Source organism: Saimiri boliviensis, chromosome 16 (genome assembly GCF_048565385.1).
Source record: "Saimiri boliviensis isolate mSaiBol1 chromosome 16, mSaiBol1.pri, whole genome shotgun sequence".
Lineage (NCBI taxonomy): Eukaryota > Metazoa > Chordata > Mammalia > Primates > Cebidae > Saimiri > Saimiri boliviensis.
In genome coordinates, this window is record NC_133464.1 from 21051616 (window position 1) to 21079539 (window position 27924).

Genomic DNA, 27924 nt, shown 5'->3' on the forward strand with positions numbered 1-27924 from the left:
TAGTTACCTACCAATCAGACAGCAATGAAAAACACCTGGAGTGAGAAAAAAATATAAAAACGATATGTGTATCTATCTTAATATGCCAATCTTTGTATATGTTTAATTGAAAATATTTCTTTATTGCACCAAATCCCTGATTTTTTAACTTTCAAACTGGAGAAACTGCTGAATAAATGGCTTTAATTAACTAAATTACACTGTAGTGGATCTGATGAGTACTTAGCACTTTTTAAAATTTCTCTATCTAATTTCATTGTCTGGGGAAGTGTTTATATTCTGACAGTTGCATTCTTAGAGTTACTATTGGTATTTCTGCAGTTACACTATGTAATCTCAGATTATTTTTCTCAAAACCTTTTTAAATAGAAAAGAAGTTGAAGTTACAATATAATTTATTATTTATAGTTTGGACCTGAGTCGTTAATTGACGTATCTTTCTCATGTGTGTAAAGAACAGCTTTGCTGAAATGATTACATGAAGCGATGTTCATGACACCTACTAGACGCTCACTGCAATAGTTGTTTGACCAAAACTATTCCCTCCAGCATTTCCTGTCAGTGTTTTTCTTTTTTAATACTTATCATACTATTGAAAAACGCAAAAAGAGTACATATACCAGTGTGCTAAACCAACAGAAGCATAGTGCAACATATTTTAGTTATCTATCATTTAGTCTTGCAGGTATGGAAAATTAAATAGTGTCACTCAGGTGCTTGCTTTCCTGCATTGGTATTGACATTGGTTGTATCTTTCCTACCTGGCAGTGATGTCGAAAGGATACATGAACATTAGAAAGGTCTGATTTGCGTTTCCAATCAGGATACACTGCACCATATTTGTAGCCTTTTATCCCTCGCCCTCCTCCCACTCTTGCTGCCAAGTCCCCAAACTCCACCGTATCATTCTTATGCCTTTGCGTCCTCATATCTTAGCTCCCACGTATCAGTGAGAGCATAGGATGTTTGGTGTTTGGTTTTTCATACCTGAGTTACTTCACTTAGAACAATAATCTCTAATCGCATCCAGGTTACTACAAATATTGTTAATTTATGGCTTTTTATGGCTGCATAGTATTCTCTCTCTCTCTCTCTCTCTCTCTCTCTCTCTCTCTCTCTCACACACACACACAGTTTCGCTATCCACTCGTTGACTGATGGGCATTTGGGTTGGTCCCACAATTTTGCAATTGTGAATTGTGCTACAATAAACATGCATGTGCAAATGTCTTTTTCGAATGATCTCTTATTTTCATCTGCGTAGATACCCAGTAGCGGAATTGCTGGATCAAATGATAGTTTTACTTTTAGATCTTTAAGAAATCTCCACACTGTTTCCCATCGTGACTGTACTAGTTTACAATCCCACAAGCATTGTAGATGTGTTACCTGTTCACTACATCCATGCCAACATCTACTGTTTGATTTTTTGATTATGGCCATTCTTGTAGGAGTGAGGTGGTATCCTATTGCGGTTTTGATTTGCATTTCCTTGACGGTCAGGGAATGCAAATCAGACCTTTCTAATGTTCATGTATCCGTTTGACATCACCACCAAATAGGAAAGATACAATCAATGTCAATATCAATGCAGGAAAGCAAGCACCTGAGAACAAACTTAGTTTGAAAAATTAAAAGCAGTTAGTTCATGCCAGAAACTAGACCTCATGAAGCATTATGTGAAACTTTGTTATGAGTAGGGAAAGACTTACAAAGTTTAAGGTACAATGCTCAGACCAGGAAGAAATTGATATTTTGAATGTTTCCTTACTAGCCCTACATTGATTTACTCTGGTAATTCTATGTTCACATGGAAATATCTAATTATTTCTGCAAGAATGGACTTACACAGGCTGCTATTTAAACAAGGGTTCCGTATTCTGTAACAGAATGTTAAAAGGAACTTTTCATGTGGTTATGGAAAGGGTATAAAGTTTCGAAAGTGAAATCCTTATGTATGCTTGCATTCTAATGAGCATTAAGGAACTATCAGACCCACCTCCGCAAAGCCTGCTAAGTTGGCAGAGCTGGCCCTGCTACCATCGGCAGACAATACTCCTCCTGTCTACATGAGCAGAGCTAAGAGGAGAAATGAAACTGGATGAGTTCTCAGAAATGTAATTTCTCACTGAGAGAATTTTTTTGTAGATGGAGAGATTTGCCTCTCCAAGAGGTCAAGGGAAGTGAAGAGGGCACACCCAGAGCATCATTTCTTGAAAAGGGGGCTGCTGTAGAAAAAGGCACCAATATCTCACTTGCCCACTGGAAGCCTGCTTATGCAGTAGCCTTGCTAATTCTTTGTACTCTGCCAAGCGAAGAGGAAATTCATTATATTAAAATGGCAGACTGAAAGGGTAGCCTAGCATCAAAGCAGCATGCACAATAATGTTAGCTTGGCGCAAAAGTAATTGCAGTTTTTGCCATTTAACGGCATAGGAAGGGTGAGTGACCATTGGATGGGTGAAGTGAACAGTGTTGACGATAACCAGGATTAAGCCATATTTCTTGTCTCCAAACTAATAGTACCTGCTACTATTCAGGTGAGGGACTGCCCAAATAGGTAGCCACTAGCTGAATGACAAGCAGCAGCAAAACAAGAACATATCAAGCCAGAGAGAATCTTTACTCTGAGCCATGGGTAAGTGAGAGAGGCAACATTTTAGGGCACAGAGAAGAACTAATAGTGCTAATGTGCAGAGGGCACAGAGAGGAACTAATAATGCAGGGGCCACAGACAGGAACTAATATGCAGCAGGCACAGGGAAGAACTATGCAGAGGGCACAGAGAGGAACTAATAACATGCAGAGCACACGGACAGGAACTAATGGTGCTCACGGGGCAAATGGCTTTTGCTCGTTTTCTTCAATCCCTCCTTTTTGCCCCAACAATGGAGTAATCAAGATCAGAAAAGAGGGGGTAAGAAAAATAAAAAAGCACCTTTCCTTTGCATTGCAGGTCTCTTAAACTGGCACCTGGCTGGCATTGGAGAGAGGGGAGACTATGAGCTCTGATTTAGAAGGGACATTGATTAACTTAACCAAAAAGAACTTCACTAGAAAACCAAAAGATCTCTGCCTCGCATAGATCAATGTGGGAAAGGGAGTTTCAATAGAATTTCTATGCAGTTATTGCCTGGAGAAATCAATGAGCTATATCTGAACCCCACCAAAGTAATAAACTGGTTTCACAAGTAACCTTTGGCCAGTTACTCAATATCACTGAGTTTCAAAACTGGACTACTTCATTTAAAACACTGAGATGCAAGTAGCCCACCTTTATACATTTATTCCATAATCTCCATTAACTGCATGTCATATGGCTGATATTCTTTAGACACAAGGCTGATAAATAGGATATATATGATCAGAGAGTGGCAGTTCTATAATATGGTACTGCAGAAAGTTAGAGTCCTTCATCAAGTAAAAACCTTTAAGAAGTCATAACAAGGTAAGGAATATCCATCATTTTCCCTCATGTACCATATGCCAGAAACTATATTATACACTTAGGGAAAAAATGTCCCGGTGCTTACAATGTAGAGGTAAAAACATACACATAGATAATTATGTTTTAATTGTAATGAATGCAATGATGGAGTCATAGTTTCCATTTCATATATCATTAAAACTTTATAAAAAGGTCTCATTACGTTTTATAGATGATAAAATGAGGTCATGGTACTAAGAAAAGTTATATCATGGTTTTGAATAAAGTTCTCCTTGGCTCTGAAGTCCATGCTATTCTGATTACATCATTAATCATAATCTCAAGACAAAACAGGGTGTCATATATCCAATTTATAACCTCAAGTTGGGCTAAAACCTGGAAATAGCATGTTTTAAAAGTTTGCTTTCTTTAGTAATGGATTAAGAGAAGCTAAGGATATTTGAAGAGTAATTCCAACCTCATTTTCATGATGAAATTATTGAACACCCATGATTTTTGCAGTGGACTCCTTTGGATAATACAATCATCTCACTGTCATTCTTAATATATTAGTTGGTTCTTAATCCCCACATCTTAGTTGCACATTTATTACCATGGAGAGCCTGGTAACTGTCCATTTTTACAGGGCAGGTTAGTATCTAGGACTGACAGGACTAGCAGGAAAATGGCATTTTCTTTGAGTTGAATCCCTTCCCATGAGTATGATTTAATCCTAGAGCTCTCATGGCCATCTGGTAGCTGTATTTTCCAACTTTAAGGAAATATGTCGGATAATAAGGACATTAGAAAGAGAAAAAGATATGGTAAAGAGAAAAAAGAGAATATAGGAGAGAATAAACCTCTATATAAGAGATTGAACCTCTAAATTATTCAAAATAAAATTTATAGCTCATATTCAAGATATAGGAAGTGAACTATTTTATTCCTAATTTCCAAGATAAATGTTATAGGCACACATATACATGTGAATATATGTGTATATTCACATATATACACATACAATCATTATGACCCATAGAAAAATGCATTGTCCAAATCCAAGTCTTGGTTGGCCATTTATTTATTTATTTTTTGAGCATCAAGAGTCATTAATCACCAGAAGAAAACAAAACAGTTATTAATCAAAGACATCATCTATTATTTAGAGTAAAACTATAATGTGTGATATATGCCTGTAGAAAATTCAGATAAGGACATAAGGATTTGTCATAAATTAGGGTAATTTTGTTTAGGCTGGCATATTCTAGCACTCCATGCAGGCCTTACATATAGTAGGTGCTCATAAATCCTTGCCTGATGCATTCCAAAGCTGGAAAAGCTGAACAATGAAAATAAATTATTACTAAACTTTTCTAGTCATAACTTCCATATTATATCAGAAAGACAGTTAATTGATTCCTTTGCTTCCATATCATTTGGTATTTCAAATATGTACGTCATGTATATAGTAAATCTAGGCCTATTAATCCTAGCCAACAATCCTTAGCAATCCTTAGAATACTTTGCTAATTCAAATGTAATTCAATATACATTCACTAAACAGTGTACTCATCTTGTGCTCGTCTTCAAGGAGTTCACAGGATGGTAGAGAACGCAGGCATGCAAAGTGTCACGAACTTTGTAGTGAAAAGTATAGCACTGCAAGCATACGCAAAATATGATGGTAGCATTAAGTGATTCATTCCATTTGGAGGCATTTAGAAAGACTTCATAGTGGCACAGATTCAGGAACTAACGTTTGAAAGATAAAGAACAATTTACCTCATGACTGTCTTCCTTCAGTCAGGGAAGTTTCTGTACCTTGCTTAGGTTTATCAGAAATCCTACTAAGAACCCCATTTTTCGATCTAACCTCAAAACTGAAACTTATTAAGCAAATATACTATCATTAACTTAAACTCTCCTTTAAAATATGGTTTTCTACATCGGGCAAAATTCACCCAGATGGAGGAACTTACTGCACTTAATAGAGCTATCAACAGTCTAAGACCAGAAACTAAACCTATATGCAGAGGCTAGGCATGCTTTTGGAGTACCACATAAATTTGGGATGCTTTGAAAACAAAGTGATTCTCTCATTTCTGCTGAAATCCCCACCCAAAAGGTGACAAGTTAAGATATCTTTACATGCACTCCTACCTTCTAGAGATGAGAGGTCCAGGCAAAAATTGATGACATGGAAGCTAAAGAATATGCCCCACCAGATCATTATGGAAAACAGTTCAGCCAACCTCATAATAATCTCAACGAAACCTTCAAAGAATAAATCCCTAAAGAAATCAAAGACGCTATTATAAAATATCAAAATTTAGCCCCAGATTCTGAAAAGGATTAATTGTGTGGTTGTGTCTTTCATTCAGCTCAACTCTAATACTCTATAGACAGATCCCGGTTGGCATCAGATGATTTCAAATGGGTATTATCAAAATTTCTCAGTGAAACTACTCATCATAGTACACACAAAAATTGGTTGCTATTTTAAACCAACTTTCAAAAGACATGTCAGATAATTTTCTTTTAATGTATCTCCCATCAATACAGCTCTGGAAAAAAACCATAAAGGGAAGACATGGCAATAGATGGTATTTTTTATGTATCAGTGGGCTAGGTTGCCTTTCTCAGGTAGTCAATCAAATTATAACGCAGGTATTTCTGTGGAGATATTTTGTAGATGTGATTAAATGCCATGATCAGTTGACTATATTAAATTATCTTGGTGGTTTGATTCGATTATTTGAATAGCTTTAAGAGCAGAAAGAAGACAAAATTCTGCTTATGAACAGCAGCTTCAGCCTGTGCTTGAGAGTCTCAGCCTTCTCCTTTTGACAGCCTGCCCTACAAATTTCAGATTGTCTCACCAGCATACACGATTGAGTTAGCCAACACCTTCCAGTAAATCTCTTAATATATATCACACACAGTCCTATTTCTCTGGTTGAGCTATGACTGCTACAGCTAAAAACCTAAGCCTGCTAGAACACTTTGAACACCTTCAGATGGATTTTATCTAGCTTCTGTTCTTCATGAGGTTTTACTTATTGTATGTCTATTTCTAGGATGAGCTGAAGCATTTCTTTACTGAAAGGCTGCAGCCTTTATGGTTGCCAAAAACCTGCTTAATTTTATGTTTCTGGGCTAGAACATTTCAACTTTCATATCAAATGACCAAGGCACACACCAAGGAAGTCACCATAAAAAAATCTTTAAGACTCTGTAAGACACCACCTCTTACTCAAAAATGACATTTCCTTATCACCCTAATCTTCTGCAAAGTTTGTAATGAAGACAGTATCTTTAGCTTAAAATTTACAAAACTTTCAAAGATGTTTATGTTCCCTTAGCCAAAGATACTCTCGCTCATCTTTATGACCATATAATCCTCCCACCCCCAACCAGGGAACACATTAATTATCTTTGATCTTGCAAGTAAAATACAGAGCTTTGGAATTTTAGCTGATAACAGGCCTTGTCCTGGTACAGGCAGACATGTCAAAACAGTGCAAGGAACTCATGTATTGTATCCTTAAATATGGACATAATATTCTACGGGAAGGCAACTATTTAAGGCTGTCTTCCCATAGAATCTTCCTAAACAGATTCTTGCCATTGCAAGAAAATCAACAATCCAATTTATTTTATTTTTTATCAGGATGAGGATTCTACTAGGTAGTAAGAGCCAATTGTGCATATATCTTATTAACTAGGAGTACAGTGACATGTTGATAGTTTGAAAACAGTCACTATAGAAGTATTTATATTACAGAAATCGGTAGATACTATAAATCAGAGCCTCCCATTACTGTTCTCGGCTATGGAATAAGCATATCAAGGGTAAGAGAGCTCATTTTATTTAATCTCACCAATACAAGGTGTGATATATTCAAGTTAATAAGGAATCTGAACTCATAAAAGAAAACGTTACCCTATTTCTGAAAGTTTCTCCTTTTTTATAGCAGTGTGATTTTAAAATAAGGTTTGAATCTATACCATGGCATCTTTTAGCTAAAAGAAGAATTTATCAAGTTGGATTCTACAGTTATGGAGAGTTAATAAAATAAAATTCATATCCAAGCTCAGGCTTTGATTCATTTGCAGGAATATGACAACTCAAGGTCAAAGTAGTATGCCATAATATTAATAGAATTATTGAATAATTCCAAGAGAATGTGAATGGTATTTTAGTAACTACATCCAGCAACATTATACCAATCATATTATGAATTATTTATGTTTTATGAAACTAACCATTCCCCTTCCTACACTGTTAATCAGATGAAAGGACATTTTTGTGACCTTGGCTCATTGTCCCTTTTAGAAAGAGTAAAATGAAACTAGCTGGAGCTGATTACAATTAATCTATGTTGAAATTTTCATTAGAATGGATGTTGGTATACAATTTCACATTTATAACCTTCGTGCTATCCTGTGAAAGAATTTCTTTATGAGATACGTTCAACAATATAATACTATCAGGGATAGGAATACCTGTAAGGTAGACCGTGATTTATAATCACAGAATATGAATCAAGCACCCACCAGAAAACAAAACATAAAGATCAAACTTCCTAAGAAGTTTGGACTCAAAGACTCAGGAGTTCACCCTGGGCTTGTGTGAGAACTTTGAATCACCATAGGATGGCAAATAGAGACAGTAGCTGTCGGCAGGATTTACTGGCTTCAGTGGTTCAGTGGACAATGGCTAGCATTTCTTTCTACAGAGAGAACATGATATATAACTTGTGGAGAAACAATGATATCAATCACATAGAAATCTGCAACAGAATATTAAAAGCAATGCACCCTGGCATAACAAATATACTATGCATTTTCTATTTTTCCTTAAATCATTTTATTTTTCATACTAATTATATATGTGCTTTAGCATAATAAAACTAGAATGTGTTCTAGGTATTCATGTGTTGACCTAGCCAGTTGTGTGGACACCTGTACTTTGTGAAGATTGGGGAAAGCTATATTAAGGGATTACTCACATGTAATCTATTAGCTTTGGAAATGGGAACAAAATAATATACATACTTAAACAGATGCTCTGGATTTAACACCAATTACTATTTACTACTTACATGGTGAAATATACTGTAAATATTCTACTTCCAAATAATTCCAAAGTGTTATAATTTATATCAGACATTATCCACAAACTTTAAAACAAGGAGCGGATAATGTGTTGTAATAATGGAGTTATTTCCTTGTTCTGTAACATAATGCAGGCGCAAAAATAGTAATTGATAATGTTCATGGAGTTCACCTGTTACAGATAGCTTTTCTTAATAGTAACTGAAGAGATCATTAAATCTGAGAGTTGACTTGGGTGCACAGTACTCAAACAGTATTTCTCCTTTTTAGTTTCTCTGTCTCCTAACACAATTAGCCTCAACACAAAAAAGACATCTACTGACAACTAGGATTGGAATACAACAAATAAAAAATAAATTACCTGAGCTGTGTTATAATTTTTAAATGTTACAACAAACAGCAGTTTCACTCAAAATAATTCTATTATTTGAGAGTAGTGTCACTGATAGCATAAAGAGAAAGTGTAAAAAGCTTTGTTAGAATTGGTAATGTTTTCGTAAGATGAAGGTTGTTTATAGATATCTGTAATAGCCTGAAATAATCTATCAGATTTTCATATTTTTAAAATTCTATCATATTCGATTTCACAAAGGATAAGGATTTTGCTCAAAGTTTGTAATTTAGGGCCTTAAAAAACTGAAGGTCACTGTAACAGTATTCTATCGCTACTGTAACAAATTACCACAAACTTAGCCTCTTAAAACAATCCTCATTTATCATCTCATTGATTTGGTGGGTCAGAGGTACAGGGGTCTCTGCTAGGTCCTCTGCCTATAGCATCACAAGGCTGAACTCAGTATCCACAAGGATGTCTTCCTCTCTAGAGAATCTAGGGGCGATTTCTTTCTTGTTCATTCAGATTGTCGGTAGAAGGAAGCGCCCTCTAACCAGAAGGAGGACTGAGGTCACCATTTTCTTGCTGGCTGTCACCTGAGGGCCATTCTCCACTTCTAGAGGTCATCCGCATTGCTGTTCCAATGTCCTTCCTTCATCTTCAGAGCCAGCAATGGCAGATTGAGCCTCTCTTATTCTTTGAGAGCCTGCTACTATTTCTACCATGAGGTCTTTCTAGCATCCACTGATACGGCCAGGATTTCTATCCCAACCCAAACCTCAGCTTGAATTTTAATCTCCAGGGTTTTAGAGAGAGACCAAGTGGACGTAATTGAAACATGGGGACATTTTTCCCCATGCTATTCTTGTGAAAGTGAGTGAGTTCTCATAAGATCTGATGGCTTTACAAGGGGATCTTCCCCCTTGGCTCAGCACTTCTCCTTCCTGCTGCCTTGTGAAGGAGGCTTGCTTCTCTCTCACCTTTCACTACCATCATAAGTTTCCTGAGGCATCCCCAGCCATGCAAAAGTATGGATCAATTAAACCTCTTTCCTTCATATATCCAGTGTTAATATGTCTTTATTAGTAGTGTGAGAACAGACTCATACACCACATTTTTGATACTCTCAAAACATACTACTGCTTTCTTCCTCTATTTTATAAACCCATATGATTACACCGGGACCCACCAGATAATCCAGGATAGTCATTCTAATATTTCACCGCAATTTCTTAAAACCCCTTTGCCATGTAATGTATCATACAGAGGAATAACACCAGAGGATAAAGAATATGGAAGAAAACCCCTGCCTATCACATTTAGCTAGAAATAACATATAAAACACAAGGAAACAAAATGCTAAACAGTTTTGTTGATTAAAAACAAGGTCTTTTTTCTTTTTTTTTTTTTTGACACGGATTCTCACTCTGTCACTCAAGCTGGAGTGCAGTGGCATGATCTCGGCTCACTGTAACCTCCACCCCCTGGGTTCAAGCAGCTCTCCCGGCCTCAGCCTATTAAGTTGGACTGCAGACATCTGCCACCATGCCCAGCTAATTTTTGTATATTTAGTAGAGATGGGGTTTCACTATGTTGGCCAGGCTGGTCTTTAACTCTTGACCTCAGGTGATCGACCCGCCTTTGCCTCTCAAAGTGCTGATATTATAGGGATGAGCCACCCACTGGCACCTGACCAAGAAGATCTTTATCAAAAACAAGTGTGTTCTAAATTTAAGTTTTGGTGTTTACGATAACAATATGAATTCCCAACAAAATATTATAAACTAATCCTATAAATGTATCTTATAAAAAATTAAGCTCTTTTGGGTAAAAATATAATACACTCAATGTGCTATGTACAGTAGTTGCCTTATAAAAGAGTAAAACATCTAAAAAAAAATCCCTAGTAAATGGAAAATTTACTATTTTCGATCATATTTGGAAGTAACTGAGTTAATTTTTAGATATATATTTTTCCATTTAATGGAATATTAGATATGATTGACAAGCTGGCTTTTTTTTTTCCTGATTCTTTGTATCTTCTAATCTTTAAGGCAAACCACTAATGTCTTGGTTTTAGAGAAAATTAAGTAGGTAGAGTTTCAGCCCATATTAAGGAATCATCAATTTTGCTGACATAATAGGCTTGCTTATCCCATCTGGCAATAACTCCAAGGTATTAATTCTCTGTGCATTTTACAGTTCAGAAACTACAGTTCTATTGACCGCATTATGGAAAATAAATTAAGCGGTTTCTGTCAAAGCTCAGAAGGTGAATAATGCAATCCTGCTAAAACTCATGCACCTAAGAACCAGATACTGTCACAATGGACAAGAAAAAAAATACACTTTTAATGAAAAAATACACAGTTATTTGGGACCTGAATAAATGTCCATGAAACAATGGTCTCGCAGATATACCTACATATTTCATCAAGATATTTTCTATTCATCTTTTGTATGTATTTCTGAGTTTAATGAAATTAGCTTTCTAAGAAACTCATCAGCCTTGAACTTGAAAGACTTTTTAGTGATTCTAACAGAGAAGGAGGCATCTAATGGAAGTATCTACTAAAGTGATCTTAAAAGCAATCCTGCCTGTAAACACTAATGAGATGAATCATATATGAGCACTATACCACACAGGTTTATTAACTATTTGTTGACTTTCTTTAATAGAATTGTAAGTATTTTTAAGATTTAAAAATATACAACAAATTCTTGTTGGCCTTTGGTAGAATACTTATTTTGGTATCTTGAAAAAAAAATACTAAAAAAGTTAATTCTAGTTACTATATGCAATACAACACAGGCAAATAAAAGGAAATGTTAATGGTATGTGATTAGGTAGTAATCTGAAAGAATTTTTATGACAGGAAGATCTGAGATTTGATGTCATCATTGCTTATTCAATTTTATTGACATTCATCAAGCAATAGTTAAGTCTCATAGTTTTCCTGTATAGTTGGTAATATTCATCTCCACAGGAATATTCATTCATTCATTCAAGCTTTGCTTATTGAATGCATATTGTTCAATACACTGTATTGAGTAACAAACAGAAAACAACAACTAAAACATTAAAAACAGCTCTAGACCGAAGGCTGTGGTTCACACCTATAATCTCAGCACTTTGGGAGGCCCAGGTGGGAGGATCACTTGAGGCCAGGGAGTTTGAGACCAGCTTAGCCAACATGGCAAAACCCCATTCCCACACACACACAAAAATTAGCCAGGCGTGGTGGCACATGCCTGTAATCCCAGCTACTCAGGAGGCAGAGGCATGAGAATTGTTTAAACCTGGAAGGCAGAGGTTGCAGCAGCTGAGATGGCACCACTGCACTCCAGCCTAGGCAAAAGAGCAAGACTCTGTCTCAAACACACACACACACACACACACACACACACACACACACACACACAGCTCTAAAGGTGCATTGATGATATCATATTCATAGCTGATGTTTACCTGTGGTATCCTTTTTACTAATTAAAATCTTTGTGAGAATAGAGACTGCATCTTATTTATTATTGTGAATGAGTATCTTTTGTGAATGAATAAATCCAAACTTTACCTTGACCAATACCAATAAGACAGTATAGAGCTAGAGAGAAAATGCCATAGACTCATGCTAGATGCACACCTTCACAGCTTTTCCTCTCAAACTTAGAGAACAATAACAGAAACCCAATAATGACTCTTCTCCCTAGAAAATCAAAGGGAGTTCTTGCTACAAAAATGCATATGCTTGGCTTCGGTTAATTTAATTAGTCGTATTTCAGGCTTTCAAGGAAACATAAAGTTAATACAGTCTTTTACAGCAGTTTGAGTTGCAATTCACACGTGTTATTCAATTCCTATCACAAATTTCATAATTAAGATCAAAATTTCAAAATAGCATTTCCATATTTTAACTTTCAGGACTCTATTTAATGCTTTTTTTTTTTCTTTGAGACGGAGTCTTCTTCTGTGACCCAGGCTGGAGTGCAGTGGCGCAATCTCAGCTCACCGCAACCTTCGGCTCCCAGGTTCCAGTGATCCCGTTTTTTTTTTTTTTTACAGTTAGAAGTGCATGATGGTCTTCTCTACCTAAATAAATTATAGCCCATCTCCTTCCTAATTATGTTATAAAGTGCTCAGGAGTAGATATATTTGTATCTTATAATTTTGTGTCCATATATAGTTGTTCCTCAAAATATTAATGACAACAACTTTCTCTTAGTAAGGAAATGATCAAGTCTAACTCAAAAGCTACTACTGAGAAATATGTTTCTACAAAATGAAATGACTTGATATTAGGTAGCATTTTAATATACCTGGATAAGTTTTGAATGCTCTTCTTCATCCATGAACATAATGGAAAATTAAAGTACTAAATACCTTTGCTTCAGATATTTGAGTAAACTCTAACAAAGTTGCCAATTGCTTTGGCCAGTTGCAGCCAAATTGTTTTCAATAAACTATCCAAAATGATTTTCTTTAATTTTCTTTTCCCCTTTACCAAGAGAGACCCTGGGAGCAGAACACAAATTAAGCCCATATCTGAATTTACCAAGAAAATATCTGAAACTATATTCAAATCCAAGTTTGCAGTGTTTTCACTTTTTCTTTTTTCTTTTTTTTTTTTTTTTTAGGTTCCAGTGATTCTCATGCCTCAGCCTCCAGAGTAGCTGGGATTCCACAACACCTGGCTAATTTTTGCATTTCCAGTAGAGACAAGGTTTTACCACGTCGGCCAGGCTGATCTCAAACTGGTGACCTTAAATGATCCACCAGCCTCAGCCTCCCAAAGTGCTGGGATTACAGGCATGAACTGCCCAGCCCTATTTAATCTTTAGAGTATATTTCTGAGGATAGGAGTATAGCCTCATAGTTTACTGGTGATAATAAAAGGTGTTCGGGGTTGGGCACAGTGGCTGTCACCTGTAATCCAAGCACTCTGGGAGGCTGAGGTGAGCAGATAACTTGAGGTCAGGAGATCAAAACCAGCCTGGCCAACATGGTGAAACCTCATCTATACTAAAAGCACCAAAATTAGTCAGGCATGATGGCAGGCACCAGTAATCCCAGCTATTCAGTAGGCTGAGACAGGAGAATCACTTGAACCTGGGAAGTGGCGGAGGTTGCAGTGAACTGAGATTCCACCACTGAACTCCAAGGTGGGTGACATAGGGGAACTCTGTCTCACTACCACCCTCACATACACACAAAAGTCTTTGCTTTAGCAATTTGAATGGTTTACTATTGACCATTCCCACAAGTGTAACTGACCAACTTCAGAAGGAGGACAATCTTGGAACTCCACCTACCTGCACTTTCCTGATTTCCAGTACTGAGGAAACTCGGCACTTGGCAATTTTTTGTATTTCCTTCCAGCTCACTAAGACTCAAGGGAAATTGTGTTGTTCACAAAATTGCCTTGTAAGTGAGGGAGGGAATGGGAAAATATGTTTTTAAATCTTTTATTCTTCATATCAAATCATTCTATTTACACAATTAGATAAAGATATAAATTTAGAGTTTTTAGATCTTTGGGATGAAGATAAAAATGGTGAAATAATCTTCAGAAGAAGAAAATGGCATTATCACTAAATTTGTCATGTACTGGGTACAAAACATCTCTTCGCAATCTCACTTTTACATCACTGATAATATGAAACAGGTAAAAAGTGGCGAGAGTTTGAACAGACAAAAGCTAAAATAACAAAATGCCTTCATTGGTAAGCACATCCATTACAAAGAAAATCCTTCATAGGGGAGTTTTATGGTAGCAAGGCTTTTTGTGTAAATGATCTAAGATCTTCTAGAACATTACTCGAAAGGAGAGCATCATGCTTATTAAAATTAAATATTGCTTGCTTGTGATAGCAACAAGATCATTTACAAAACAACATGGAATATAAGACAGATGAAGTCTCATGGCTATGAAAATGCCACTCCCTGTTTTAAAGGCAGCTAGCCTAGTATAACCAACTATCTGCTTGAGGATTTTTTTTAATTAATGTGATTTTTCCTAGTTTACATTTTGAATTTGGTTGTTTCTTGATGCGCTTTACTGGTGCACTTTGACATGTAGCAACAAATTGAATAGATTGTTAATATAAATGTTCTGTCTGAAATAGATGTAAAATACGAATTCAGTATAAAGAAGTTCAAACTATGCTTTGAAGTAAAATAAGCCTAGCCAACAACAGTGCTGAAAGTAGATCAAGTAAACTGCAAATCAAATATTTTTGCAGTAGGTCAATTCCAAAATCCCCTATCTTCCTTCGCAAATAAGAAAACTGTATTCCCATCTATGATATGTGCACTAATCTTCAAGTGCTAATGCCAATGTCTGAATAATAACGCTATCAGAGTTTCGATCAAAAGATGAAATTTGTGTTGACGTTGAAGTGACATTTTTTCTTAAGTGTAGGCTGAATTTACTAGGCATGGGAAGGAAAGTAATTCTCTCTCTTTCTCTCTGACAAATATTTAATGAAACAGCAGTAGCTGTAAATGCTGGTGGCCGTGACTTTAAATTGAAATGTCAAATATAGCACCCAAATCTGAGAATATCTGTTCAGATAATACATTTTTAAAAAACAAAGAAATCAGAGTTACCCTCATAAAAAGATGTTTTAACATCTACTGCTGCACTCAAGATGTAAAGAATTTCAGAAAAAAAAAAAAAAAAAACTTCTTAATAATGCTAAGGTTACTGTAGCTTGCCATTAGTTGTGTTTGCCTGTATCAAAGTCATGCATGAGGCAGCCGTTCCTTCTAGGTACTGAGTTGCTAGGCAAATGGAAAACAAGAATATTTTTAAATTGGAAAATCTCTCAGATCACAGTGGGGAGAATAAAAGACAGAACCAGGCAAGACCAGAAGTAGAATACAGAGAATCTTGCTGCTACAAATATTCTGAATGAATAATCTCAAAGCTTTGCTTGCTACCTTTTGTCGTATCTATATTCATGTACCACATGCAATGTTTTGGTCAACAACAGACCACCTATATAACAGTGGCCACATAAAATCAAAATAGAGCTAATAATTCCCATCACCTAGTGATATCATAACTATTGTGACATCATAGCAGAATGCATTACTCATGTGTTTGTGACGATGCTGGTGTAGAAAAAGCTATTACTCCACCACTGGTATAAAAGTATAGCACATACAATGATGTGCAGTGCATAATACTTGCTTATTTATTATACTGTGTTTTTTCTAGTTATTTTTGAGTACATGCCTTTTACTTATTTAAAGAAAAAAAGCTAACTGTAAAACAGCCTCCGCAAGTCCTTTAGGAAGTATTCCAAAAGAAGACCCTGTTATCATAGGCAGTGACAGATCCATGCATGTGATTGCCCCTGAAAACCCTGCAGTACAACAAGATGTGAAGGTGCTAGAAAGTGGTATTGATGATCCTGACCCTGTGGAGACCGAGGCTAATGTGTGTGCCTTGTCTCAGATTTTCACAGAAAATTTACAAAGTAAAAAAGAAAATAAAACATTTAAAAATAGAAACAAGCTTGTAGAATAGGGATATAAAGAAGGAAAATATTTTTATACAGCTACGCGATCTGTTTGTGTTTTCAGCCAAGTGTTATTACAAAAGTCAAAAAGTTTTTTAAAAATTAAAAGTTTAGAAAGTAAAAATGGTAGAGTAAGCTAAGGTTAATGTATCACTGAAGAAAGAAAGAAATTTTACAGGCTGGGCGCAGTGGCTCAAGCCTGTAATCCCAGCACTTTGGGAGGCTGAGGCGGGTGGATCATGAGGTCGAGAGACCGAGACCATCCAGGTCAACATGGTGAAACCCCGTCTCTACTAAAAATACAAAAAACTAGCTGGACATGGTGGCGCATGCCTGTAATCCCAGCTACTTAGGAGGCTGAGGCAGGAGAATTGCCTGAGCCCAGGAGGCGGAGGTTGCGGTGAGCCAAGATCGCGCCATTGCACTCCAGCCTGGGTAACAAGAGCGAAACTCCGTCTCAAAAAAAAAAAGAAAAGAAAAGAAAGAAAGAAATTTTACAAGTCTAGAGCAGTGTCCTAGGCCTTCACATTCACTCACCACTCACTCGTTAATTTACCCAGGCAACTGCCAGTCTTGCAAGCTCCATTCATGGTAAATGCTCTATATACCTATACCACCTTTTACCTACAATATTTTTACTGTACCTTTTCTATGTTTAGATACACAAATACTTACCATTTTATTAAAATCGCCTACACCATTTACTACAATAATGTGCTGTACAGGTCTGCAGACGAGGAGCAACAGGCTGTATCATAGAGCGTGGCTGTGTTGTGCCACATATCAAGGTTTGTGTCAGTATACCCTGTGCTGCTCTCACAATGACAAAATTACCTAACAATGCATTTCTCAGAACGCAGCCCCATCATTAAGTGATGCATCACTGTATTTATGTATTTTGCTTATGGAAGATATTTTGTGTCATTAGTCACATGGCGATATACTCTCTATGACAGGGCAAAAAGAGTTTAAGGAAATCTCTTTGAACTGTGTACAAAAGATTACAAAACTTGCAGAGAATCAATTGCTTATTCCTTATTCTCAGTCAGCTGATCGGTAAAAACAATGGGAAACATTAACTCATAGCAAGTCTATTACAAACCTATCTCAGATCAACGCTAAATCCTTTATTGGCAAAGTAGAAAAGATAAAAATGCCTTTTAAACATTAATGTCAAATCTCTAGAGTACAAATATGTCATAATCTCAAAAGCTGAACTTAGTATCTTCTATGACATGAAAATTAGGAAACTATTATTTTAAAACAAAGTTCACATGTTATTATAGTTTGAAATAACTCAATTGAATTTGTGTATTTCTAGCATTTCTTCAGAAACATTGAATACTTTATATCAAGTACAGCATTCCCCCCCAGAGAGCAAAAGATAAATTAGTATATATTCAGATAAACCCTGCATGGTATCTTCGCAGACTATTTCCCATTCATTCCTCTGAATTTCACAGTATTCACAATTTCTGACATACAGCGTAGCTAGATTTTTCTCTTTTGGGCTTGATTTTCAATTTTCTAATTTATATGCTTAATAAAATTCTTCTCAGCTCTTTTTTAAAAAATACACATCATTGATTGCTCTCCTAGTCGTGAGCATGTTTCCCTGCACTCTCTCAAACATGTGAGGAATAATTATAATCAGTTCTGGCATTCTTGTATTAGTTCAATCATCTTTTTCAGCTCTAAATCTGTTTATAACTATCTATCATCTATCTCTTGAATATACATAACATTGTCCTGTTCCTTTGCTTTTCTGTATTTATAACTGTATGCTGGACATTGTTCACTGCTGGATTTTTATGCCCTTTAAAACGATGTTAACATTTGTTCTGGCATTCAGTTAATCAAGCGATGTTTCAAGGCTTGCGCTTAAGTTTTATTAAAGCAGGTACAAATAGCTTTTGTCTAGGGTAGGGATTCCCCAAACCCCCAGGTCATGGACTGGTACCAGCCTCCAGCCTGTTAGGAGCCTGGCTGAAGAGCAGGAGGTAAGCAGCAGACAAGCAAGCATTACCTCCTGTTAGATCAACAGTAGCATTCGATTCTCATAGGAGAGAGAATCCCATTGTGAACTGTGCATGCGAGGGATCTAGGTTCTGTGCTCCTTATGAGAATCTAATCTAATGTCTGATGATCTGAGGTGGAACAGTTTCATGCTGAAACCATCACTCCCTCTACTCCCATCCCATGGAAACACTGTCTTCCACAAAACCAGTCCCTGGTGCCAAAAAGCTTGGGGAACTCTGGTCTAGGGCCAAAGTGTTAAGATAGTACCTTCTGATTATTCTATCTGGTAGCCCAGAAACCCACGTGCTATAAGATTTTACTCTAGCTGGCAGGAACAAGAACTATTCCTAGTCCTGTGTGAATTGTTCTATTACTTTTAATTTCCCTCCCAGCACCACTTTTGGTAGTTACCTCTCACGCTTCTGCAAATCAGTATTGAGCTAAAGGCTTGAGGGGACTGCCTCTTCCAAGTTCTTTCTTACTATGGAATTCCTTCCTCTCTGGTAGTCTGCTCCACAAATGCTGGCCATTTTGGCCTCTGCAAACTCTAGTCTCTTCTTCCTTAACTCTGCAAGACTGTCAGACTCTGATAAGGTTTCCCACCCTGTGCAATAGCCTGAAAACTGCAGGCAGTGAGCTGAGGTCTCCCTGTTACTCCGTCTTGGACAAGTGGACGCACGCACCATGTTAAATAAGCTACATTAAAGTAATATTGACCAAAGAACTAAGGACATGTTCTTTACCCCTAACAACACAGAGATTTGCTTTTAACCTGAAGAGAAATGTAAAATTGAGCAATGGATTTTCAAGCCTGGAAAGAATGTTTCCTGTGCTTTCAAGACCTTATACTTGCACCTGGGTTCCTGGCAATTTGAGAAATCAAAAGGCCAGCAAAAAGCTGTCCCTCTGCTGGGGTGAACTGTATCCTGAAATTTTCACAGGCAGAGGAAGAATTTTTAGTGACAGCAGTCACAAAAGAAGGATATATAACCCTCTTTTATAACTGGGGCAGGTAACTGGAATTTTCTTCAGGTTCTTTCTTCATGTAACTAAATCTTGCCTTAGTTTGCCAAATATGTTTGCCTCCCTTGACGGAGACTGAAAGAGCTGGTTAAAGTCTCTTTGTTGTCACATCTCAAAGGATCTTTTAATCCTATTCATAAGTTTCGTTTATAATGTTTCCATAAATTTGTCTCGACTCCTAACTTCCTTCAGTACATTAACAATACCTACTCTGTACTAGCTTATCTTTGGACTGGACACAGTTTGAAAAGAAGCAATTCTTACAGTCTAAGAAGAAGGAGAACACTGCAAATGAATCACAAACTCACAAACATATCTGAAACAACCTGAAGTTATAAAACGCAGAAAACTTTCATTGGGTATATGAGAGGATAAAGTAGTAAGATGTTGTTCAATTCTTCTACGTGACTTTTACCCAAGCGAAAGAGTTAATAGCAGTAATAATAATAGGTATCAATTTTCATCCCAGTATCATGGTTGATACAAATCTGCATCTACAAGATTTTTTTTAATGTGCCTAAGAGCTATAGAAAATATTCCAAAATTGATTTTAAACCTGGGTATCTTACATTTATGTTACACAAGCTCATTAGCTGTAGGTCGTCAACATTGTACACTATCATCCAGTCAGGAACAGAAACACCAAGCAGAACACTGAGAAGGATGACTTTTCTTACCAACTAATCCACCTGTGAGTCATTACGTATTATTTTGTAATCTATTGACATTTTCTTGAGCCAGATACTTGACTTCTGTTTATTGATAAATTATCAGCGCCCTGTTTCTTCCCAAGCAGTCATTCTACTCCTAAAAGCCAAGAATGTTGCCCTCCTCTTTAGCTGCCTGCATCTCAGTACTCAAGTGCTCTGCGACGGTTGATCCTCCAAACCCACCAAGTCCCATTCTCAACTCCTCCTCAGACATTGACATACTAGTAGGCAGATGTTTGGGAATAGAAAAACCTTTCTTACTCTCTCAACTCATGCTCTACCATAAGCCTGATAGCTTTGGTCACACACAGGGCTGGCTATCTGTCAAAATCTAGACCCATATATCTTAAAGTAACTTACAGACTTTAGAATTCAACCATCTTCTTTAAATTTCCAGAATCGGAGGCCAAGTCAGAGAAGAGCAAAATGACTGGTTCCAGGTAAGCCAGCAATGTAATTGTCCAGATGGAACTCAAAGTTACCTCTTCCGATTCCAACTCTAATTCATACATTCCCCCGCCTCCTGCCCCGACACACACACGAGATGTTTCAAGCTGGGGCATGTAGACTTAATGTGACCAAAGGTTTTCTTTAGCATCCATTGTTGTTGTTTTTTTTTTTTTTTTTTTTTCCTTTTATTTGAATTGGCAAACATCATTATTTTAAAAAATTAAAAATATTTTCCATAAAAATAGAGATGTTTTTGTTATGTAAACGGCAGATCCAGTGACAATGGCTGCATTTCCACATGGCAGCCATCTACTACAACTAAGAACAGTTCTGATTTCAGTGCCCGCCATTCCTTGTTGTCACCCGGGCACAGGGGCTGAGTTTAAATTGCCATTTGTTATTTCATGTCAAGCTCATATCACTCATTTATGTGACTAGGTTGGCCCATAGCCATTTATGTTTGAGACCTTTGTAACACATGCTATTTAGTTGCTCTCTGCAATGCAGTGTTAATTATATAATAGGTCGGAATATTAAAAAATTAATCCACAGGAATGCTATTGATATTTTTAAGTTGATTCTGTATCCTGAAACACTGCTGAAGTTGTCTATGAGCTGAAGGAGCTTTTGGGCTAAGACTATGGGGTTTTCTAGATACAGAATAGTATCATTTGCAAAAACAGGGATAGTTTGACTTCCTCTCTTCCTTCTTGGATGCCCTTTCTTACTTTCTCCTGCCTGATTGCTCTGATCAGGACTTCCAATACTATGTTGAATAGGAGTGGTGAGAAAGGGTATACTTATCTTGTGCCAGTTTTTAAGGGGAATTCTTCCAACTTTCACCCATTTACTAAGATGTTGGCTATGGGTTTGTTACATAAGGCCTTATTTTGAGGTATATTCCTTCAATACATAAATTATCGAGAGTTTGAAAAATGAAAGGATGCTGAATTTTATCGAAAGCCTTTTATGAATCTATTGAAGCAATCATGCAGATTTTATCTTTAGTTCTCTTTATGGGATGGATTTACATTTATTAATTTGCATATGTTGAACCAACTTTGCTTCCCCGAAATAAAGCCTACTTGATTATGATGGATTTGATTTTTTTGACATACAGCTGGATTCAGTTTGGGTTTGCAAGAATTTTGTTAAAGATTTTAAAATGCTGGAAGACACCCTAGGCAATACCATTCTTGACACAGGAACTGGAAAATAATTCATGACAAAGATGCCAGAAGCAGTTGCAACAAAAGCAAAAACTGACAAAATGGTATCTAATTAAACTTAAGAGCTTCCACAGAGCAAAAGGAAATATCAAGAGTAAACAGACCATGAACAGAATAGAAAATATGCATACCATGTTTAGTCTATATGAAATAAAAATAAGAACTCCATAACCTTATTATATTTTAAGTAATCTAAGGAAACCTCATCTGAACCTGTAGTATTAAAACCTAGGGACACTATGCCCCTTGCAGGACTCTGGTTTTATCACCTATGATAATTTTTTGGCTAGCATTTGCCTGATATGTCTTTTATATTCTTTTACCTCCAATTTTTGAGTGTCCTTATGCTTCAGGTGTGAAGCATGTGTGAATATTTGTATATATATTCAAAATTTTTAAATTAAAATGTCATGTGTCTTTTAACTATGAGTTTAGACAATTTATATTTATTGTAATAATGTTACATTGGAACTTTTCACTATCACTTTAATTTTATTTCAGTTACCTAATTTTCCTTATTTTTTGTAACACTTTGTTTTAATTGCTATCTATATTTTCCTGCAATTATTAAAGAAACTAAGCCTATTTCATATTTACTGTCCTATCCCCATCTCTTATATTGATATACTCTATCACCTTTTAATTATATTTCATAATTGATATTTTGCCTTTTTCCTTTAGTATTACGTAAAAATATACACAGACACATAAACTTTCCCAGGATATTTAACACCTTTGTTCATATTTCTTTTGCAAAATTTTCTAGATTTTTTGGTCTTACTTATTTCATCCAAAAGTATTTTCATTGTGAATGTTTGTGTAGCAAAGCTTCTAAAGGAGGTGCAGGTTATAGTGAGCCGAGATCGTGCCACTACCCTCCGGCCTAGGGAACAAGAGTGAAACTCTGACTCAAAAAAAAAAAAAAAAAGACTCATGCTTAGTTTTATTCATCTTTTATATTGTTTTGCTAGTCTCTATTTCATTTACTTCTACTCAATCTTTATTATTTCCTTCTTTCCTCTATCTTTGTATTCAGATTGTTTTGTCTCTAGCTCCTTGAGGAATAAGATTAAGTTGTTTGAAATCTTTTTTTATGTAAACATTTATTTTTATGAACTTTTAGAATTTCTTTTGCTGTATTCCTTAAGTTTTGGTATGTTGTGTTTCCATTTTTGTTTGTCTCAAGATATGCTTAAATTATTAAAAAAATTTTATTGACCCATTAGTTGTTCAGTAACGTGTTGTTAAATTTAGATGTATTTGTGAATTTTCTAAAATTCCTCATTATTGATTTCTAGTTTCATATCATTGTGGGTCAGAAAAGATACTTCATTTAAGTTCAAACTTCTTAAGTTTTCTGAGGATTTAGTCCTGACAGATAATCTATCCTAGAGAATATTCTCTGTGTGCTTGAGAATACTGTGTATGCTGTTGCTATTGGATGGAATATTTTGTGTATATCTGTTATGTCCATTTGATCTAATGTGGTCAATCCCATGTTTTCTTATTAATTTTCTGTCTGAATAATCAGTCCATTGTTGAAAATAATATATTAAAGTCCCTTACTATTACTGCATGGCAATCTCTCTCAAGATCATTTCATATTTTTTTAGGTGCTCCAATGTCGAATGTATGTGTAATTACTATTGCTATATCCTCTTGATAAATTGACCCCTTTATCATCATATAATGTACTTACGTGTCACCTATTTCAGTTTTTGACCTTTTCTTTTTGTTTTCATTTGCACAGAATATCTTTTTCCATCCCTTCACGTTCAGCCTATACATGTCCTAAAATACAAGGTGAGGCTATTGTGGGCGGCGAATAGTTGGGGATTGTTTATCCTTTTAGTTACTCTCTTTTTTGGAGAATTTAATGCATTTATATTCTAGGTAATTACTGACAGGCAAAGACTTACTGCTACCATCTCGTTAATTGTTTTCTGGTTGCTTTGTAGATATTTTGTTTCTTTCTGCCTCTTATACTGTCTACCTTCATGTACTGATTTTTTTTTTAAGCAATGGTATGTTTTGACCTTTCCAAGTTTTTTGTCCGACTAATAATCTTTGATTGGTGTTTCTCATGAGGTTTACACATAACATATACATGTATTAATAACAGCCTACTTCAAGCTGGTAACAACTTAACTTGTATACAATTCCACACTTTTCCTCCTCCCATACACATTTTATGTTGTTAAGGTCAGAATTTACAACATTTTTTTATGCGTGTCTCTTGACAATTTATTTCAGCTATAGTTTAAATTGTTTTGTCTTTTAATTCTTCTACCAGGGATAAAATTACATGTACTGATTACAGTACTCGAGTATTCTGAATATGGCTGGGCTTTATAACTTATACCACTAAGTTTTGTTGTTTCATATGTATCATTATTAATTTGTGGCTTTTTGTTTTAGCTTAAAGAAGTCCTTTTAGCAATTCTTACAAGACTGGTGTAATTGTTATGAAACCCCTTTGCTTTAATTTGTCTTCTTATTCCTAAAAGACCAATTTTCTGATTAAAATATTTTTAGTTAGAAGCTTGTGTTTCTATAGCACTTTGAATATGTCACCCCACTCTTCCCTGGCCTGCCTGTTTCTCCTGAGAAATCTGCTGATAGTGACACTTCCTGCATGTGACGGGTTTCTTATCTCTTGCCGCTCCAGATTTTTTTGTCTTTGATTTTTGGTAGTTTGACTTTTATGTGTCTTGATGAATTTCTCTTTCAGTTGTATTTGAGTGGTGACTTCTGTGCTTCCTATACCTGGATGTTGGCATCTATTCACAGATGATTGAAGCTTATTTTAGCCCTTATTTCTTTAAATATGCTCTATGGCCCTTATTCTTTTTATTCAGCTTCTGTAACTTCCATTATGTAAAACTTTGGTCTCTTCAGTGTCCCATAATTTCTCTAGGATTTCATTATATTTTTTCATTCTTTCATCTTTTAGCTCCTTTGATTGGATAGTTGTAAATTTTGTTTCCCAGTGAACTGTTTTCCGCTGCTTAATCACATCTTCTGTTGAAATCTTAACTTTGCAATTCAATCATTGTATTCCTCATCTCTACGATTTCTATTTTCTAAAATTGTTTCTATTTTGTTGTAAGACTCACTTTGTGAATTGTTTTCCAAGTCTTAATTTTTTTAATCCATATATTGTTATAGTTTACTGAACTTCTTTAGGAAGATTATTTGGAATTTACAGTCACTACAGAGATCTCCATTTCTTTGGGGCCCATTACTGGAGCTTTATTAGTTTCCTTTGGAGTGTAATGATTCCCTAATTCTTCATAATCCTTATGTGTTTGCACTGTTGTCTGTGCATCTGAGAAGACAGCCACATTTTCTGGCCTTTATAAGTGTTATTAGCAGGAGTAGACCTTCACTATTTAGACTAGCCTGTGATTCTGGAAAAGCCTGTTGGTGACAGTCCCAGGAAGGCAGATTTTGTTATGTGTTCTCTAATGTATGGGGTCACTGACTTTGCTCTGATATCAGGTGGGCCTGCGAGCCGAGTTCTGCCATCCAGCAGAATCACTGAGACGGTTCTGCTGTCAAGGAGAGCAGCTGGCTGGGTACTGTCTTCCCTTCTATTCAGGCTAGTAAGCAGATGTATTTCCTGGCCAGGAAATTCTACTATATGGGATATGCAGTTAAGCAGGGCTACAGGCTGTGCTCTGATATTTGCCAGTCACTGCTTGAGACAGGCAGGACCAGAGGCTATGCTCCTTGGAAATGTGTAACTGAGGATTGCCTCCCACTCAGGTGGAAGCCTGGGGTGAGGTTGTTTTGATCTCCCAGGTTAAGCTGGTCTAGCCTCTATACTTCTCCAAAATGTATGAAGGTGGGAGTGTCCCTGCCTGGGCAGGGTCATTATGCTGTGCTATGGGGCTAAGCTTGGAGATTAGCTATCTAGAGACTCAAACTAAAAAGAACTTTATGTCTTACTTATGAAGGCATTCAGCTCAGTTTTGAAGAGTGGTTATAAAGTTGGCTGGTATCATCACTGATTGAGCTGTCAGGAACACAAAGATACCAGCAGGAACTGTATGCTGGTCACTATGAGCTCTGCCTCCTTGGTCTCTATCTGACCCCAGACAGTTTAGCTATGCCATTATCCCCATTGTTCCCCATCAGCTGAGACTGCAAGTGGGCTTCTGGGAAGTGTCTCAGAATGCTAGGGAAGATTGGATGCCTCCGGTTTTCTTTTTCTGCCTGTACAAACTGTGGGCCCAGTGAAATCCTCTGTCTGTCATTGTGCTGACTTCAGGGGGGATGAAGAACAGCATCATCATGAGATCATTCCTATTCATCTAATTTGTTTTCATTCAGTTCCACCAATGACGTGGGTGTCTCAAGATATTTGCCAAGTATTGAGGTTTTCAAAAAGATGCATGGTCTGTGGATAGTTGCTAGTTATAATTTCTGTAGGTGTTGGGTGGCATGGGGGTAAGGAGACCCAGGCATCTAGGATCACCTCCCCCTTGACTTCCACACTGCATTTCAGTTTTTAAGTTGATTCTGTATCCTGAAACACCTAAATCACCTTCCTATAAGATAGCAGGCGTGGTATGGCGGAATCTCTCTGGAAGACATTGCTGGGAGGGAGTATCCGTGACTGGTCAGATTCTTAAGTAGGTCACATGCTTGTCCTGAGGTACACGCAGGAGGGACATGTACTCGGGGGTTCATGGTGTGCACTGCCAGCTATGGCCCCCTAGCAGGGGTGGCCACCCGACCCAGAAGCTCCAGGGGCACCAGGAAGGGGTTCAGGGGGCAGATGCCAGCTGCTTGCCAGGGCGATTTCAGTTTGCTGCCCTCTGCCTTCTCGGGGGCTGGGCGGGTCTCCTCTGGTGCCTTGGAGGCAGCCCCGTCCCCCTCAGCCGCAGGCCCCAGGCTCCCTCCAGCGGGGCTGGGCTGGGGGGCTGTCAGGCGTAGGTATGTCTCCATCATATGCTCAACCAGGGCTGTACAGGGCAGGAGAGGCAGCTCTTCCGGAAGTGACATGAGCAGGTCGAGGACCACAGCGGACTCAGCTGCTGAGAGCTCAGGCCTGCAGCCACTGCGGGACAAAGAGGACAGGTACTTGTAGATCTTCTCAAAGTCCACAGTGAGGTCTTCAGTGGAAGGACCAGCCAAGGACTCAGAAGGTTTCTCAGGGGCAGGGCCAGAAGTCTCTGGGGCTGAGCTAGGTGCCTTGGGGGCAGAGCTAGGTGTCTCAGGGGCAGCGTCTTCCTGCCTTCCAGGGACACTCAGGATTAATGGCTTTCCATTGGCCTTCGTGGACTTGGGGGGCCTGGAGTGTAGGAGGGTGATGGGTTCCGTGGCCGCGATGGTGAGCACCTGTGAGAAAGCCACTGCTTAAACAAGATCAAACCCCCACCCCAGTCCTCCATCGGAGACCAGAACACTTTTACATGTAATTCCTAAAACTAAACCCAAGGTGCTTTCATATGTGATTTCTAAATCTATAAACCCAAGACCCTTTCACTTGTAATTTCTAAGGCTGTAAACCTGAGATTCTTTCATGTGTAATATCTAGAGTGTACGCCTATATAAAGGCAGAGCTTCTCTTTGTTAGGGGGGCTTGGCCATTTAGACGAAACATAAAGCCTCGCTCCAGGGCTGTAATAATAAACACCTCTTCCTTTCCAGTTGGTGTCAGAGAGGTCTGTTTCTCTCTGAGGATCCTGCTTGGAAGGGAGAGGGGATTGGGGAGGGGGGTGTTGGTAGACATTGCAGCCTGAGACTTTCTATTCTGCTATTGTGCTTATGTCACCTCCATCTCTTTGTCTTTTAAATGCTACTACTATGTGTGGGTTTTTAGTTATTTTTCATCTTTCATACAATAGATAGTATACTTTATATTTTAAAGTAGACTTTACACTTTATACATTCAATCTGCTTTTTATATTTTTAAATGCCAAAACAGTCATTATGATTAATTTTCCCATAGCTCTTCCTCACAATTTTACTTTTCTCTCTGTGACATCTTTTAAAATATTTCCTTGGTCTTTTTTATTTGCTTATTTTGTTATATATTGCTATGATTATGAATTTACTTTCTTGAATGCTTCATGGAGCATA

General features: G+C 37.1%; 1 protein-coding gene and 1 pseudogene across 1 annotated transcript in view; both read right to left on the bottom strand.

The window, feature by feature from the left end:
* GPC5 (glypican 5) overlaps positions 1–27924 on the bottom strand; it is a 1382768-nt gene that overhangs the window by 462524 nt on the left and 892320 nt on the right. The gene's annotated exons all lie outside the window — the stretch shown is intronic.
* The window catches only part of LOC104651431 (snRNA-activating protein complex subunit 2 pseudogene), a 38109-nt pseudogene continuing 11262 nt past the window's right edge, over positions 1078–27924 (bottom strand).